The sequence below is a fragment of the Austrofundulus limnaeus genome, unplaced genomic scaffold, assembly GCF_001266775.1.
Source record: "Austrofundulus limnaeus strain Quisiro unplaced genomic scaffold, Austrofundulus_limnaeus-1.0 Scaffold362, whole genome shotgun sequence".
In the NCBI taxonomy this organism is placed as follows: domain Eukaryota; kingdom Metazoa; phylum Chordata; class Actinopteri; order Cyprinodontiformes; family Rivulidae; genus Austrofundulus; species Austrofundulus limnaeus.
In genome coordinates this window covers 458890-464576 of record NW_013952764.1, presented here as the reverse complement: position 1 = coordinate 464576, position 5687 = coordinate 458890, and positions in this window count along the sequence as shown.

The window sequence follows — 5687 nt, the reverse complement described above, 5'->3', positions numbered from 1 at the left end:
AATTTATAACTTTCAGCAGGAGTATTTCCAAACATGAAAATAGCCAAGGTAATTCCTATTTACAAAAATGGTGAGAAATGTATGTTCAATAATTACAGACCAATATCCTTGTTGCCACAGTTTTCAAAAATCTCGGAGAAGTTATTTGTGACCAGATTAGATCAATTCATTGATAAAAATAATATTTTAAGTAAGAGTCAATATGGATTTACAGCTAATAACTCTACATCAATGGCTTTTATGGAACTGATAGAACAAATAATAAATGCTATTGACCAAAAACAATATTGCGCCAGTATTTAWGTTGATTTGAAGAAAGCGTTCGACATAGTTGACCACAGCATTSTACTTGAAAAAGCAGCGCTGCAGTGAATATCTAGTTATTTGAAAAATAGGAAACAGTTTGTACAAGTACATGATGTACGATCTGAACTCTGTAAAATTACATGTGGCGTTCCTCAGGGTTCTGTACTTGGACCAAAGTTGTTTATCTTACAAGTGACTGACTTGGTTAATGTGTCAGGGCTCTCGAAATATGTTTTATTTGCAGATGATACTACTTTTTTTGTTGTTGTTAATGTTATAAAAAATGCAAACAGAAATTGTGAAAATAAAAAACCTGGTTTAAACTTAATAAATCATCACTAAATTTGGATAAAACTAATTATATGATATTTAACAAAAGACAAAGAACTGTTAATATTCCATTTAGAGTTGATGGTGTAGAGATAAATAGAGTCAGTGAGGTAAAGTTTTTGGGTGTTATTATTGATGAGAAACTGACATGGAAACCTCATATAAATTATCTAAGAGTAKAACTAGCTAAATCTGTTGCATTGCTTTACAAAGTAAGGGACTTGTTTAATGATAAAGCTCAGTATAAGTTATATAATGCATTAATTGTTCCACACTTGGGCTATTGTGTTGTGGTATGGGGGAATGCATGTAAGACAGTTACATATCCTGTTTTTGTTTTGCAGAAAAGAGCTATAAGAGTTATCACTCGAAAACATTACCATTATTATTAAATTGAAGTTATTGAAATTTTATGATTTGGTTGCTTGTAACATTTTGTTAYTTATGTATAAGGCTAACAAAAATACATTACCTTTAAACATCCGGAAAAACTCTCTCAAAGAGAGAGAGAGCTGATGGTTGAAAGAACGGTGCACCTCAACCCAAGGAGTCAGATTGTGGAATAATCTGGAAAATGATGTTAGAAGTACCAAATCAATGTACATGTACAAGAGAATGATAAAGGTTGGACTGTTGAAGAAATATGAGATAGTGTAATGTGTATTCATATAAATTGCTGTTCTAGGAAGATTTTTGGTTTGTTAACTGAAGATTACTATTGTTTGAATTTATTCTTGAGAAAAACGGGGCAGATATTATAAAAATAAATTCTTCTCTCTGCTGCTTTTCATTTCATTGCGTTTTCTTTCTTTTTATTATATATAGATTTTTTTAAATAAATGAATAAAGTTTGAAATAAAATAAATAAAAAAATAAAATATGCAAAACTTTTCAATACCTTTAGCCTTCAATAGGCACAAAAACTGCATTATAGGAGCCTTTACCAATACCTGTTTGAAATTGTGTATTAGATATAATAAACATAAAAATGACACCCTAATCTTTTCCACCTCCTCTCTAACTTGTGATCCCAAGTGTGACAAATGTAACAATAACAATGACAGGTTAGAAAATTGCGTTTACACTACAGAAGCCAGTTTCTTAACTACAGTAACACCTTTATCCTATATTACCTGTATGAACAGACAAGGCTGAAGAACAATAATATTCTGAACAGAGAAGAGCAAAAACCCATTTATTATTATACCAAATAATCTGAGGTCAAAAAGGATTTTACTCCCACAAAACACTTCAAACTGGGACTTAGATGCCTTCTGGCAGACATGGTGTGATTTGTCAACAGGCAGAGGTGAAGAAGGGGGCTGAAGCCAACCCACACCTGATGGTCCTTTGTGTCATGAAGCAAAGTAGTAACAGAACTCTGTCTGGCATGTGAAAAAGTTAACTGGCTTTGCAGCTCAGTAATGTGTTGATGTACGGGTGGTTTAACAACAAACACATTTATTACTGAGGGAAGAGGGACGACGATACACAGCAGCTTTGTTAACCACAAAGAGAGTTGCTAAAATGAGGTAATGTAACATGTTTTGAGAACAATAAAAAGGAGATGTCATCATACATTTAGTGCTCCACAGCTGAGTTCTGCTCTGTGCCTCTTTGGTTCCACAAATCTTGGTTGATTTCCGAAAGCTAACCTACAACGTTTGTATCGTACTCTGCCAGCGTTCAGTACTGTACATCTTAAAACTGAGAAATACACTGTCCACTTGGATTTAACTGAGGTCTATGGTGTGGGGTTTCTGCAGGTGGTCAGGTCTAGGTTCAGCAGCAGTCTGTGCTGAAAGAATGAGGTCAGCTAACTATGTGAATACTGGGTGACCAGGTTATTCCATCAATGGATTTTTCTTCCCMGATGGTAATGCTTTTTATTCCATCTTTAGTGTAGGCCAGTGAGCTGGACAAAAGTTTCAGAAGTTGGCACAAYTTGTTTAAAATGCTATAGTGTAACATGATACTTAGATGCTTTATGAGGCAAATTCCAACGAGGCCTTTCTAACATTTCCCACTGGGACAACACCTCAGGGTGAAACCAGGACCCACTGGACTGAATACATTACACAGCTGGCCTGGGAACCTATTGGAGACCCATAGACAAACAGGAGGTGGTACTAAAGCTGGGAAAATAGAGGTCTGGGGATTTGTGCCTAAACTATTACCCCAACAAGCCAATCTCTGTAAAAATGAAAAGAACGGATGGATGGATGGATGGATGGATGGATGGATGATAAAGAGAAAAAAATAAAGAATTCTACCTTCTTATAAGAGGGCATTCAGTAGTTACATTAAGTATCCTGAAACAAGCAGCTTGATGGTAAATGGTAAATGGACTGAACTTATAGAGCGCTTTTCAAGTCCCTCTGGACCCCAAAGCGCCACCAAACAAAGGCTGAATAATATTTTTGCCTGCGTCTGTTTGTTTGTCTATATTGTTAGCAAAATATCTCAAAAAATTACTGAACCAATTTTAATAAAACATTCAGAATTGAAAAGAGTCACAGGGTAAACATCTAAAACTTACTAGCAGGAGTCAACCCAATTCAAAATGGATGCCACAGCTAATAGATCTTAGCCTACATAATAGTTTCATTCCATTTCAACCAAACATTAACAGATCCCACAAGATATTTTATGTTTAAAATGTCCTGATGCATCTCAGTAATCCAGGTAAAAAAAATCAAAAAGAAAAAAATTGTATAGGTCTTCTGGACGGGTTCTTCTCTAATGAAACGTTTTGTCTCTCCTCCAAGAGACTTCTTCAGTCTGAGAGTTTCAGGCAAAATTCAGGCTTTTAAGCACTGCCTCCATGTGACTGATACTCACATCACATGGCTATCGTTGACACCTAATTAACACCTATTGTTAACAGGGGTGGAGTGATTCTGGCAATAGCAGCACTGTAGGAGGGGGACGACTGAAAACGGAGGCCTCCACCTCTGTTTAATGATGGACAGCCTTTCTTCACAAAAATGGCTTCTTTTACTCCTTTTACTCCTCTGTTTGAGCAATGTTGTATATGCTGTTAAGTGCCAGGAGGACTGCGACCAGTTATACATCAGGGGGAAAAAGCAGCCACTGTTCAAAAGAATGTCCCAACACAGACGAGCTACATCTAATGGCCAGAACTCTGCAGTTTTCACTCATTTACAGGCCAGCGGTCACTCTTTCAGAGATGAGGATGTTCTCATTCTTGATAGAGAGGAACGTTGGTTTGAGAGAGGAGTAAAAGAAACCATTTTTGTGAAGAAAGACCGTCCATCATTAAACAGAGGTGGAGGCCTCCBTTTTAAGTTGTCCCCCTCCTACAGTGCTGCTATTGCCAGTATCACTCCACCCCCTGTTAACAATAGGTGTTAATTAGGTGTCAACGATAGCCATGTGATGTGAGTATCAGTCACATGGAGGCAGGGCTTAAAAGCCTGAATTTTGCCTGAAACTCTCAGACTGAAGAAGTCTCTTYGAGGAGAGACGAAATGTTTCATTAGAGAAGAACCCGTCCAGAGGACCTATACAATTTTTTTTCTTTTTGATTTTATGTTTAATTAAAAACTGCTTGCATACACGTGGTCTTCCAACTCTTCCGTTTGGCAAATCTAATCCGATTATGACAAGTGTTTATTAGATAACAGTAAGCACTAAGTACACTCACACTTGCATGCAGGTAAATTTAGATGCAGACAGGTTCACACAGATCTTATATTAAAAAAGACGATGGTGCTGCAGACAAAAAGTGATTACCTGCAGCTGGACTGGAGATGTATTAAACCCATGTAAACTTGGGTGTGACCTTTCAGAATTCACTCAACCAAAGCTTAAATCAAATTCAGAAAGAGGAGTAAAATTGGGCCTTGAAATGAGATCCTCGTTCAACAACCCATAAGGCAAGTCGATACACGGAAAACGTGTGCAGAGAAAGAAAACAACTAYCTACAATGGGTTTGAAGATTGTAACATCACTCCAGATTAAACAGTGAACTCAAAACCACCCAAAGCAACAGGTCTGATTCTCCAAAATCAATTTTTATATTTCGATAACATAAGTAGATAGTGCTCACGGTGGTTAAATGATTTATTCTTGTTGATTGGATGTAACAATCAATATTTTACTAAATGAATTAAAACTAAAATTGTACAGCTATTTCCTATGTATTAAAACCTATGGGATGGGCCAGGTGATTAATACTGTTGCCTCACACCACATTCTTTGTTCAAGTGTCAGTTTGGAGACATTCTGTATGGAGAACGTATGATTTCTCCACACATACACAAGAACTCTAGTGTCCTTCCTTGCTCTCTGCTCACTTGGTTGCAAACATTCAAAATTCTCTTGTAGCTTGTTGCAAATAGTTGTTTCAAAACAGTGTTATCTTTCTAAAAGAGACAAATGTTGCTCGTCTAGTAGACAAGCCATGACTGACTGGGATATTTATTTATTAATTAACCTTTATTTATCAGGCAAACCCCAAGATCACAGATCTCTTTATCGGGGCAGCCTGCATGTTTTTGGTCTGTGGTGGAAACAAGAGTACCCATATAGAAAACCCACATAAACACAAGGGGGACATGTAAACTCATCAGAGACCCCAGGACCTTCCTGCTGTGAGGCAACAGTGCTAACCACTATGCCATTGTGCTGCCATAGCATATTGACTTATCTGTCAAATAAAATACAACATATTTTGATGAGCATATGAGTTTAAGAAAATCAAGAATTGCAACCTTTCAGAGATTGAAAGCAGGAAAACTGACTGGACAGGGTGGAATAAATGGATGATTATTTTGTTGTCCAGACAATAGTTGTGGTTGTGAAATTATCTTTCTGCTATGAGTGATGTCATAAAGAAAAATACAACTGAGCATTTAACAGACATGCACTGTACAGGTGCTGGTCATAAAATTAGAATATCATGAAAAAGTAGATTTATTTCAGTAATTCCAATTAAAAAGTGAAACTTGTATATTATATTCATACATTACATACAAACTCATATATTTCAAATGTTTATTTCGTTTAATTTTGATGATTACAAATG